This window comes from Sus scrofa, chromosome 6 (genome assembly GCF_054392235.1).
Source record: "Sus scrofa isolate SSC_HxYL_T2T_F1_AM1 chromosome 6, Sscrofa_HxYL_maternal_Yorkshire_Landrace_v2.0, whole genome shotgun sequence".
Lineage (NCBI taxonomy): Eukaryota > Metazoa > Chordata > Mammalia > Artiodactyla > Suidae > Sus > Sus scrofa.
The window spans coordinates 142,477,584-142,491,059 of NC_139388.1; the positions used below are offsets into that span (position 1 = coordinate 142,477,584).

General features: G+C 37.7%; 1 protein-coding gene across 2 annotated transcripts in view; it reads right to left on the minus strand.

Moving 5' to 3' along the window:
* Positions 1–8,957: 8,957 nt before the first annotated feature.
* The window catches only part of LHX8 (LIM homeobox 8), a 55,194-nt gene continuing 50,675 nt past the window's right edge, over positions 8,958–13,476 (minus strand). For both annotated transcript variants that reach the window (XR_014804803.1, XR_014804802.1), the window contains one exon: positions 8,958–9,802. The gene's annotated coding sequence lies outside the window, so the exon portion shown is untranslated. The remainder of the gene's footprint in view (positions 9,803–13,476) is intronic.

Consider the following 13,476-nt stretch of genomic DNA (forward strand, 5'->3'; position numbering starts at 1 on the left):
AATATTATATATCACATATGTAGAATCTAAAAAAATACAAATGAATCTATATACAAAAAAAGAAATAGAATCAGAGTTCCCTTTGTGGCACAGTGGTTAAGCAACCTGACTAGGATCCTTGAGGATGCGGGTTTGATCCCTGGCCTTGCTTAGTGAGTTAAGGTTCCGGCCTTACCATGAGCTATGGTGTAGGTGGCAGACATGGCTCAGATCCCGCATTGCTGTGGCTGTGGTGTAGGCCGGTAGCTACAGCTCTGATTTGATCCCTAGCCTGGGAACCTCCATATGCCACAGGTGTGGCCCTAAAATAGCAAAAGAAAAAAAATAGATTCATTGACACTGAAAATAAATTTATGGTTACCAAAGGTAAGAGGAAGTGGGAAAAGACAAAGTAAAAGTATGGGATTAACAGATACAAACTAAAAGAGGCAACAAGAATTTACTACACAGCTCAGGGAATTATACCCAATATTTTATAATAACCTATAATGGAATAAAATCTACAAAAAAACTGAATCATAATGCTGTATACCTGAAAGTTACCCTACACTGTAAATCAACTATACTTCAGTTTTCAAAAGTCACATAATCATCTTAGTTGATGCAGAAAAAGTATTTGGCAAAATTCAACATCCATTCATGATTAAGAACTCTCATCAAAGTTGGTATAAAAGAAACATCTCATTTATTGAAAACCCACAGCTAACAGCATATTCAATAGTGAAAAGTTGAAAGTCATTCCTATAAAATCAGACACAAGACAAGGATGCCCACTGTCACCTCTTCTATTTAGCATAGCATTGGAAGTTCTAGCCACAGCATATTGTTAAAATAGCCACACTACCCAAAGCAATCTACAGATTTAATGCAATCCCTATAAAAATAGCCATAGCATTTTTCACACAACCAGAACAAGTACTCCTTAAATTTATGTGGAACCATAAAAGACCCCAAATTGCCAATGAAATCTTGAGAAAAAAGTACAAAGCTGGAAGCATCACACTCCCTGACTTCAGACATACTAGAAAGCTATGTAATCAAAACATCATTGTACTAGAGTTCCTGTTGTGGCTCAGCACTAACAAACCTGACTAGTATCCATGAGGATACTAGTCAGGTTCGATCCCTGGCCCTGCTTAGTGGGCTAAGGATCTGGTGTTGCAGTCATTTGTGGTGTAGGTCCCAGACACAGATCAGATCCTGGTATGTCTGTGGCTGTGGTGTAGGCTGGAAGCTGCAACTCTGATTCAACCCCTAGTCTGGGAACTTCCATATGCCACAAATGGGGCCCAGAAGGGAAAAAACAAAAAACTTTTAAATTAAAATTTTAAAAAAATCTTTTTAAAAACTAAAAGCCAGCATATTACTGACCCCAAAACAGACACACAGGTCAAGGGAACAGAATAGAGAGCCCAGTGATAAACTTACACACCTATGGTCAATTAATCCTCAACAAAGGAGGCAAGAATATAAAATGGAGAAAAAACTGTCTCTAAAACAAGTGTTGATGGGGAAACTAGACAGCTAGGTGTAAAATAATGAGATTACATTTCCTCACATCGTATACAAAAATATACTCAAAATGGCTTAAAGACCTAAATGTAAGACACAATACCATAAAACTCCTAGAAAAGAACATAGGCAGAATACTCTGACAAACTGGAACAATAGCTTTTTTAAATCTGTCTCCTAAGGTATAAAAAATAAAAGCAAAAATAAACATATGGGACCTAATTAAATTTAAAAGCCTTTGCATAGCAAAGGCAACCACTGATAGAATTAAAAGACAACCTATTTGGGGAGAAAATATTTTTAAATAATATGACCAACAAAGGGTTAAAGTCCAAAATATATAAACAGCTCATGCAACTCAACATCAAAACCCCAAACAACTTAATTTAAAAATGGGCCAAAGACCTGAGTATTCTTTCAGATGTACAGATCGCTAATGGGCACATGAAAAGTTGTTCCCATTGCAATTATTGGAGAAATGCAAATCAAAACAACAATGAGATAACACTTGTCAAAATATCTTTCACCAAAAAGTCTACAATTAATAAATATTAGTAAGGGTGTGCACAAAGGGGAACCATCCTACACTGTTAGTGGGAATGTAAATTGGTGCAACCACTATGAAAAACATTATGGAGGGTCTTCAAGAAACTAAAAATACAACTACCTTATAATCTAGTATTTCCACTACTGGATATATATCTGGAAAAAAACCAAACACTAATTCAAAAAGATACATATACCCTAATGTTCATAGCAGCACTGTTTACAATAGCCAAAACATGGAAGCAACCTAAGTGCCCATCAAAAGATGAATGAATAAAGACGATGTGATATATATAAACAATAGAATATTACTCAGCCATAAAAAAGAATGAAGTTATGACATTTGCACCAACATGGATAGACTCGAAGGGTATTATGATAAGTGAAATAAGTCAGATAAAGCCAAATACTGTATGACATCACTTATATGTGGAATCTTAAAAGTGAAATAAATGAATGTATACAGCAAAGATGAAACGGATTCATAGATGTAGAAAACAAACTAGTGGTTATCAGAGGGGAGAGGGAAGAGGGGAGGAGCAAGACAGGGATATAGGATTAAGAGATACAAATTACTATGTATCAAATAGATAAGAAACAAGGATATATTGCATAGCACAGGGAAATACAGCCATTGTTTTACAATAACAAAATGGAGTATAATCTATAAAAATACTGAATCATTATGCTGTACACTTGAAACTAATATAAATTGTAAATCAACTATACCTCAATTTAAAAAAAAATTTAAATGAGAAAGATTTGCCTCTCTTATAAGGTGATCTTTCATGTCAGTCAAAGATTTGCTGTCATGATACATCGGCATACTTCCTTTTTCCTCTCAACTATTAAAATGTATTCACTTTTGGACTTTCTCACTTCCTTCACTCTACCTCAGTCTCTTATCTCATTTTACCATGCTTATAAGAAACTGAGGCTCTAATAAGGTCTTTGGAAAGAAACAGAGAAGAGAAGGAAGGATGATAATGAAGACCTTAACTAAAGCTTGGTTTGTGCTATGGGGTGGCAAGTTCATGGTGTGGGTTCTGAACAACGCTAGGGCACCAGGAAAGAACCTGCAGTAGAGGATAGCGGTGTTATAATGGGCTTTTGAACCAGACCAGGTAAGTTTTGACTCCAAGTCATCCTGTTACTAGCTTGTAAAGGGCAAGCTAGTAAAGGGCATCCATCATACAGTGGGGGCCTCCTCCCACTCCCACCTCCACAGCCAGGCCAGAGCTAATGTCTTCAGAACATGGGTGGCTCTCACTGCTTCCCTGGAGCTTCATTACAAATCCCACATGAGATTTAAAAAGCTGGAATTCTTGGGGCATGCCTGACAGACCCCTTTTGGAGTAGCCACAGAGAATCCCAATGAGATTTCAGCTTTCCTGATTTACACTTCTATAACTTTCTTCTGTTAAATTCTGACATTAAACCAAATGTTTGAAGTGGCAAATTGGATGGTATTCCTCCAGTCCCTTAAAGTTTATTTGTTCTAATTCTGAAAACTGAATAACATTTACATTGAATGTTGCACAACTGGAAAACTGTGGCCTTCAAACTTTTGGTCAGGGATTTGTACTTTATATACCTATTCTTTGCAGACCCTGCTCTATGAGTATATGTAGGTCTGTTGAAAGAAGGAAGTCTTGGATGAACTGCAGGCTTGGGCCTTTCTTGAAGACTGACTGTTTCAGCCTCTGTGAGGGTTCCTGTTTTCCTGAGGCAGAACAAGATGGTTCCTCCAATCTTAAATGAAATCAGTAGAGAAGAAACCATGCTTAAGATAGCAAGTATTCCTTTTCTTTTGGTGGGTCCTAATTAGCTTTTGGTGACCATAAAAGAGAGAAGAAAGGAGCAGCTGAAAATCATTTTATGCCATGTCATTTAAAAAATTAGTGTTTATTTCATCTCATTAGGTAAACTGTTGAATAGGCAAATCATTTTGCCATCTGTAACACGAAACCTGAAATGTCACTGTGTGTTTGGTAGAAAGGGGTCAAGAGAAAACAAACCAGTAAAAGATTTGGGGAAACGTAGTTATGTTCTTTTTCAAACGGTTTGCTTGGAGCATAGGTATTTTCATATTGCTAAACTTTAGCATTTATGTGATAGAGATAAAAAATATCTGAGCAGAAAATGTTTCCCACCTTATACAAAAAGTAGATTAAGATAAAGGAACAAAAATTTGGTACAAAATATACTAAATTTAACAATGTCCCTGTGTTTTCCTAATTTATTACTTTAAAATATTATTTCTTTAAATTTTAAGGTATCCTTTTTTTGAAAAACAAAATTGTTTTATTTTTGCTGCTATTCAGAACTTCTTTTTAAAATTACACTGGTTTGCTCCCGACCTAATTTATTTCCCTTGTTGTTTTGCATATGTTAGTCTTGGGCATATAAATTGCTCTTGAACTGTTTTTATCAAGTGTGGGCCATTATGAAACAGTCACTCTCTAATGGCACTTAATGGAACTTAAAAGCAGAAAATAAACCACAAGTAGGGAGGACTCTTGATGGGCCTTGATTGCCTCAGAGCATATGCCTGCAGTGTGTGCGCCCACAGTGTGTGAGCCTGCACTAGTACAAGAGATGCAAATGTATGGTGTTATGAAGGTGCTATGGTATGTGTGTCTAGCACACAGCAGAGTACATGAGTAGTGCTCATTTATTGCTACTATTGTAGAAATACAAAAACAATCTCTATCTCTTTATAAGACCCTTAGCCAGATACCAAAATTGCCATAATATTACAAACAGAAATAAGAGCTGATCAAAAATGTTTCCCATTATGTTCTATGTGCTATATATCCCCAAACTACCAAACACCCTCATTAGGTTTATAACATAGTGATACTGGACCACTACTGATGCAGTCTTCAAAGGGAAGATTCACAACTATGGCAGTGTAAGCTATTTGGCTATTATTTATTTCCCAGCCAGCTTTTAGCTGAATTTACATTAACATGTGCCGTGTGTATTTCATTCAAGCTGCAGAGAACTGGAATTCCTGCCAGTACCACCCAGTTAGCCCCTTAAGAAGCAGTTGCTTGATCCAAGCTATGTTTATATCTGTACAGAACTTCTCCAAGAATTTTTTCTCCTCTGAGACTATCTGCCCCTATGAGGTGTCCAGTCCACCAAGACTGTAGAGAGCTGGTGGTGGTACTCATAGATGCAAAAGCATGCTAATAGATCTGCCGCTAGATCTTCCCTCAGATTTGAAAAAAAAGTCAACTTGACAGTTACTAAACTCTGGATGGGAGGCAATCTGGATGGGAGGCAATCTGGAAGATTTAAAAAGTATAATAACTTGTTCCTGCCAAATGCTTTCTCTTCATTGTGATCATCACAAATGCTCGGTTACTTATTCATACCCCCACTAGAGTCTAAGCACCATGAGGGCACAGACGGTGTCTGTAGCATTCTATCATATAGTAGGTGTTCATTTAATGCTTCTATAATAAGTGAATGAAATGAAAGACATCTTCACAGAGGCAGGGCTTACATTGTCTTTGGAAGGATAGTGAAGGAAGGTATAGGTTATTGAAGACAAAAGATATTAAAGATATCAGGAAGAAAATAGGAATTTTAAAAGGGAGACAGAGAAGGACTGAGATGAGTCCCATGTTTTGAACATTGATTTGTGCACTGCTGGGAGAGGCACAGGAGGCAATTTTTACTGAGTGACTGAGGCTGGGTCTTAAACTACTGCATCGAATTGCAAGTGTAGATAGGGGGACAATGGAAGCCCCAGGAGTGGATACCATCTTAGAGAGAGGGTATGAGCCAGGAGGCAGGAGAGCTGGGAAAGTTTCTTGGCATGGACTCCTTAGGGACTGAATATCAAGATCCAGAGATCAAAAGAGAAAGACAAGACACACAACCAAAAGGTAGAGGAGGAACATCTTTATCATCTAAGGATATGTCCTTTTCTCCCTGTCATACTACCAGCTGGCAGTGCCACTTGATGTTGGCTGCCTTTGAAGTCCTCCCTTGAGAAGGGGCTTAGGGACATGGAGCATAATCCATACCCTTGCTACATGCTTGTGGACATATCATCTGTAACATTGGGGTGCTTCTTAGAATTGGGGAGGTAAGGTCAAAATTTAATGTGATAAAGTCATCTAAATCACCAAACACACAATACCTGACATATCATAGAGGAGATGCATACACATATTTTCTTTCTACTATCTAGCACTTAGCCCTAGACCCAGAAGACAACTTTAAGGCCTCGCTCTGGCACTAAGCTAATGTGCAATCGGGGGCCTCAGTTTCCTCACTGAGAAAGACAGGGAAGAATGGGGTGGCCTAGCTCTAAAATACTTTCAAGTGCTCAAATTCTCTCTCAGATTATAAAGAGGAATGTCTGGGTGTCACATATTTAGGCTTTTTAACAATGTAATTTCTCAGGAGAGGCAGAAGTCACGAATTAACTAGTCTTCACTTAGCTTCATCAATTAGTTTTAAGGACGTCATGACAACACTCTCTGATCTTCCTCCTCACACAGGCAGAGGCTGTGTCTGTGAGACCTAATTCTGAAGAGAGTCACTCACGAGTGAATACAGGGGTTTAAGTCCATGAGAGAAACTCCCCATTTTCCTTTGAGGCACTATAAAGTTAAGTGTGTCAGCCTTAGACAGAGACACTGGAGTGAGTAATGAAAGCACAGGTGGTGGCTATAAATGTTGGAAAGGGAGGCTATCAAATGCAGAGATGGAATTACATTGAAAGCACATTTCTAGACAAATCCTCATGGTGTTTATTTAATAAGTATGCTATCTCCAGCCATAGGCGTTCGGAACATAATAATTATGTCACGGACCAGACTCACGGCTCCTCTGGTCCAGGACTCTGCCTCAGGCAGGGACCCAAGCGACTCATGGTAGAAGCCCGTGCAGCCACCCGGCCCCCACCTCACTCCCACCAGATGGCAAGGACCTTCAGGAGACTGGCCTTATTCTTTGGATCCTGCCTCAGCCCTCAACATGTGGTTTTACACAGAGGCAGCACTCAGTAAATGTTGGATAAATTAATGAAAGGTGGGAGGTATCCCCCAAAAGTCCTAGGCATACTCAGTAATGGCTAACAGTTCAATGCTGTACAAAGCCATTTAATCCTGTTTTGATTTTGCTTCATATTTTCAGCCTGTATGACTTTGGATAATTAGTGATGGAATGCTTCTCTCCATTTGTTCTAAACACTTCTTTCCTGCTTTGAAGGATTTCCTCCAGGAGCCTTGGGTCAGATGGGGAAGGTGGCAGATGCATAAATATAAAATAAATATAAATTATAAAGTAGAATATGAATCAACATAAAAAAGGAAAGCACCATGGACATTTAAAGGAGAGGATGACTTTCAGGGAAATAGAAGTGTTTTGTGGACTGAGTGGTATATGTGTCAGGTCTTTAAGGAGTTATAGGATTTTGAGTAACAGAAATAAGAGGAAGTTGGCAAAGTATAGTGCCTGAGCAAGGCATGAAGGCAGAAAGCAAAAAAACCACACATCCCCAAAGCAACTGGTTAGATTAAATGTAGGCTAGTTAGGTAAATTCGATTAAATGTAGGCTAGGGATTGTAGGAGTTAAGACAGAAACACAGGTTGAGGTTTTATGGTGAAGAGATTTTATTTACTATCGAATTATGTAAGTCATAATATTTTAGCAGGGAAGAACAGGATCAAAGCTTAGGAACACTAACCTGCAAATTGAATTAAAAAGGAAAACATCTGGATTCCAGGGGTCTAAAAAAGTCTTGCCCTGGAAAGTGCAGTAGGAGCCCAGCAGCTCTGCTATCACCTGGGAACTTGCTAGAAATGTGGAATATCTAGCTGTCCTAGACCTACAGAATCAATCTCCTTTTGAACAGGATCTCCAGGTGATCTTCATGCACATTAAAATATAAGAAGCACTGGTTCTTAAAGGAGAGCAGAGAAGAGCCTGAACATAGTGGCTGCTCAAAGGTAAGAGGGAGGAGATGGAGAAGACAGATGTGGAGAAGCAATGCACACCAGGGCACTGAGGCATCTGAAGCTCTGTGCTGGCCCAAGAGAATGGTGGGGTTATTCTCAGGAATGTCAGGAGGGGAAGGATGCAGAGTGTGGGGGGTGATAGGAAAGGTGAAAATCTGTAGACGTCAGAGCAAGGAGCACCCAAGGGTGATGCTCAGAGGCATCTGAAGAAGCTTATTAGATTACATGGAAAGTCCTCTTGCACCTTGTCTCGGTAACAAAAACACTCAAATGAAAAATGCAAAAAAAAATCACCTAAAGCACTAGAATCAAATAAGATGTCACAACTCAGTGTAAACACAAACATTATCTAATCTAACCCTCTCCTGTGATGGTAAGAATCTTAAACCCAGGAAGAGAAAGTAACTTTGACAAATGACTCAGAGAAAAAAAAAAACTAGATACTGATTACCTGACTGCTAACACAGGGCTATTCCACTTCATTGTTTTACTAATAATATGGGCCTTGAGAACTAGGAATACTGGAATTGGGCTCAAGGAAGTTATGCTAGAAATCACCAAAGAATCAATGGACGTCTTAGCAAATGGCTCAGCAAGTAAACTTCAGGAATTGTACAGATAAGTCTCTGTGCCTGACCCATGGACCTTGACTGAATTTCAGGGTTATTTCAGAATACACTTAGTATTATTAGCATACCAATTCTAATCTGGAATGTTATGACAATAACCATATTAACTAGCATTTTTCTAGACTTACTACATGCCAGGCACTCTTCCAAGTGCCTTATTAACTCACTTAATACAACTCTATGAAATAGGCACTAATATTCTCCCCATTTTACATGTGGGGAAACTGAGGCATACTACAATAAATAACCCATCAGAGGTTACACTGCTAGTAAATGGTGGAGCTAGAATTCAAACATGCAATGAGTTTTTATTTTTGTCTTAGAAGACTGGCCATATGTATTTTTACTCCTTTTTATGTAAAACTATAGCTCTTTCTGTGAAAATCAGTCCTAACCCTCATAGCCTGTTGAGCTAATAAAAGTGCTTGGCTAAGGTCATGCATTAGTCTATATCCTCTTTGGTTAATCCTTGTGAGCTGTGATCTAATACAGGCTTTTCACCAATGGTATTAATCTACTTCCATATCCTTTTTAATGCCTCTCAGTCTCATTATCTTTAGGTCATTTCTAATGACCATCTTAATGTATTTGTCTCTCATTGTGTTGCAATAACAGGAGGTAAGAAGAGACACTGTTTCTTTTGTTTTCAAAGGATGAAGACTTCTTAATGAGTTTTCTCTTGTTCTGCTTTGGGTCTGGGGTATTTGTTCAGTGGAGTTGAATTTCCTTAGATAAAAACCAGGGGCACTGGCTATGGCTGGCTCCCTTTCTCCATCCATAGGAAGATGGTTCCGGCATGCCACCTGCATCCCCTTTGCAGCATCACTTGGTAAAACGTGCTCTAACCATGTTTCCCTCTGAAGATGCTGGCATAGCTCCTCTAAAATAAATCCTCACAGCTGGAGAGAGCCGGGTAGAGGGCGGGGCGCATAGGCAGAGGCTGTCTTATGGGGATCTTCATTAATAGCCTTGTGTGTTGCCTTGATTTTCCACATGTCTGACCAAGTCAATTTCCTGTCTTGGATCTCTTTCCTTCTTGTCAAATCCCAACCTTTCTGCTCTTCATTCTTGGCCTGGCTGTGTGGGTAATTGATTTTAATTTTTCAGCTTGAAGTATACCAAGTGTTTGCCTTCTGGAAAGGAGTCCAGAATAGTGTCAGGGGAAGGGCTTAAAGTGTAATTTTCTCCAAATGATAAAACTGAAAATCTCTTTTCTTCCCTTCTTCCCTCTAATCTCTTTTCTTTTTTAAAAAGAATTTTAAACTTATTTTTTAAAATTTACATACAATAAGATCAGCCTTTTAAATGCATGACTCTATGAAAAAAATTTTTGTCTTTTTAGACTGCACCTGCAGCATATGGAGGTTCTCAGGCTAGGGGTCGAATCAAAGCTACAGCTGCCAGCCTACACCACAGCCACAGAAACTCAGGATCTGAACCATGTCTGACCTACACCACAGCTCACAGCTACGTCAGATCCTTAACCCAATGAGTGAGGCCAGGGATTGAACCCACATCCTCATGGATACTGGTTGGGTTCATTAGCCACTGAGCCACAAAGGGAACTCTCCTGATTCTATGAATTTTAACAAATGTGCAGTCATGTAACTGCCACCATAATCAGCTCTGTTCTTTTTTTAAAACTCCACCTCTGAACAAAATATTAAGTAAACATGCTACTCCTTTGTATAACACAATAGAAGTTTTATTAGCACAAGACTTGGTGAATTTCTCTAAAGAGGATTTTTATTCATTAAGACATTTTAAACATTGCAGTACTTTATCTCTAAGAGAAACTTCCAGTCCTTGAATTTATAGATAATAAATAAACAATTTTGTGGTCTAATACCATTGTTTCTACCAAGTATACCTTTAAATTTCTTTTCTTTGGACTAGAATGAATAATGTTTTCATGGTTTGTTTTAAAGAATTTTGATTTTAATACTTCATTTGAGGAGTTCCTGTTGTGGCGCAGTGGTTAACGAATCCGACTAGGAACCATGAGGTTGCGGGTTCGGTCCCTGACCTTGCTCAGTGGGTTAATGATCCGGCGTTGCCGTGAGCTGTGGTGTAGGTCGCAGACACAGCTCGGATCCTGCGTTGCTGTGGCTCTGGCGTAGGCCGGTGGCTACAGCTCCGATTCGACCCCTAGCTTGGGAACCTCCATATGCCGCCGGAGCGGCCCAAGAAATAGCAACAACAACAAAGACAAAAAAAGACCAAAAAAAAAAAAAAAAAAAAATTAAAAAAAAAAAAAATACTTCATTTGAGCAGTGATTTATTTAGGACAGGATAAATAAATGATACCTGGTTGAGAAATGATATTTCCATCTCAAAACATGGAAAGCAATGTTGTGAAGACAAAATAAGTGGAGGGACACAAATGTAGTCAAGTTTTACTATCACATCAAATTATGATTTCCAGATTTGGAGAAAGTAATAATCACATGAGAATGTGGCTAAAGGAAACAATCTATCTGTATTCAAGGCCAAAAATAAAATAATATTAGTGGAATCTGATAAAGAGATTAATGAATTTGAATTCATAGAGGATGGTTCTAACTCCTGATCTGCCACTAAGCAACTCTGTATCATTAAATATTAACAAATATCTTTCCTCTCAGCATACAGAGCTCTTAAAGGGACATTTCAAGGCCTAGATAATAACCCTAAAATCTAATAAAACTGGGAGTTCTCTGGTGGCCTAGTGGATTAAAAATCAGGCATGGTCACTGCTATGGCACAGGTTTGATTCCTGGTCTGGGAACTTCCATATACCACAGGGAAGGCCAAAAAAAAAAAACAAAAAAAAACAAAAAACAAACAAAAAAAACTAATAAATTTTAAAATACAAAGTTTCAAATTTTAAAAAGGCTACACAACTCCAACAAAGGAGGATTTATTGAGTACGTCATCTGTTAGCTACACTGACCCAATTAACTTAAATATGGAATGGGGAAAAAAGAGCTTCTTTGTAGAGAGAGGATAATAAGTTTGTTCAAGATTTTCTATCCATTATTATTTGTTTAACTGCAACTTATTTGGGAGAAACATGAGAGGGGAGAGAAGGTCCAAATGACATTTAATTTCCTAGTTTATTCTTTAAGTTTTTGCAGGACAATTTTGAGATGCCTCTTGACATTATCCACAGTGTCCATAATTGAAGAAACTTTCTAATTAGAGATAGGAATCTCTACTGCAATTACATTTAGAGGAAATTATAACTTATTCTTCAAAGTTTTAAGAAATTTTCATCTTGAGATTATATCACATAGTTCTCAGCATTGATGCTGTCAGCAACAGTGGATAAATAAGACTTTACAAACAAGCCACTTGGTGGAGAAGGTAGGCCTCTCAGAGGACTTGCAGGAGAGAAGAAAAACAAGTCATAACCAACAGAGAGCCTTTAATTTGTATTTTTGTTACAGACTGGAATTTGGCACTAAATTAAAACTACGTGAATGTAATTTAAAAATAAGACTACTACATCAGCCTCATATCATTTACTACACAAATTCAAGTAAAATTTGAAGATCTCTGGAAGGTTAGAGTATGATGGCCTTGACAATGAAAATTTTGACACCTGGTCCATAAATTACATTGTGCACACCAGCTGCATGTGCCACTTGTATTGAAATCAATAGAATGAACTAGTAGCTTTTTCTTCACTTTAAGGCTTGCATTATATTATGATGATATCTTTATAAATTAGTGGTTTTCTTGGCTGCTCTGGTTACCTGCATCCAGATCATTCAAATTTTGATGGCAAAATAACTCTTTGGAAAACAGTTTGGTTAAATATAAGAATATAAGAGAAAGAGAGGTGGAATCAAGACTATAGTAGTTGTTTTCCCTAAACTCACAGAATAGAAAAATATAACCAAAATGAACAAACTCAGAAACCATTCCCAGTTAAAAGAACAGAATTTCCTTAAAGGAAAAAACAATGAAACAGACCTCTACAGTCTAACAGACAGTAAGTTCCAAAATTAGATAGTGAAAATACTGAAGGAATTAAGGGCAAATATGAAGGAATTAAGAGCAAATATGAACAGTAACACAAATTATTTTAGAAAGGAAACAGAAACTATAAGGAGAAGCCAAGAAAAATTAGGAAATTCATTTGTAGAAACACAAGCTCAGTTAAAGGCACTGATGATGAGCACAATGAATAATGCAGAGGAATGAATTAGTGACTTGGAAGACAGAATAATAGAAACCACCCAATCAGGACAGCAGACAGAAAACCATGAAAATGAAAAAAACATGAAATCAATATAAGAGATCTATGGGATAATATAAAGCAGGCCAATCTATATATAAAGGGATTCCAGAAGGAGAAGAAAAGAGTATTGAAAATATATTTTAAAAAATTATGGCTGAAAATGTTCCAAATCTAAAGGAAACAGATATCAAGATATAGGAAACACAGAGGGTCTCAAACAAGTTGAACCCAAAAAGACTCACAACAAGACATATTATAATAAAAATGTCAAAAGTTAGATAGAGAGGATTCTAAAGGCAGCAGGGGAAAACAAAGAGTTAATATAAGAGAACTCCCATAAGTCTCTTAGATGATTTCTCTACAGAAACATTACAGGCCAGAAAAGAGTGGAAAGATATATTCAAAGTTCTAAAAGGGAAAAATTTGCAGCTTGGAATATTCTACCCAGCAAGAACATCATTTAAGATAGAAATGACTTCTTCAACAAACAAAACTAAAAGAGTACAGCAATACTAAACCCATTCTAAAAGACATGCTGAAAGGGCTCTTCTAAATAAAAAAGAATCAAGAAGAAATAGGATG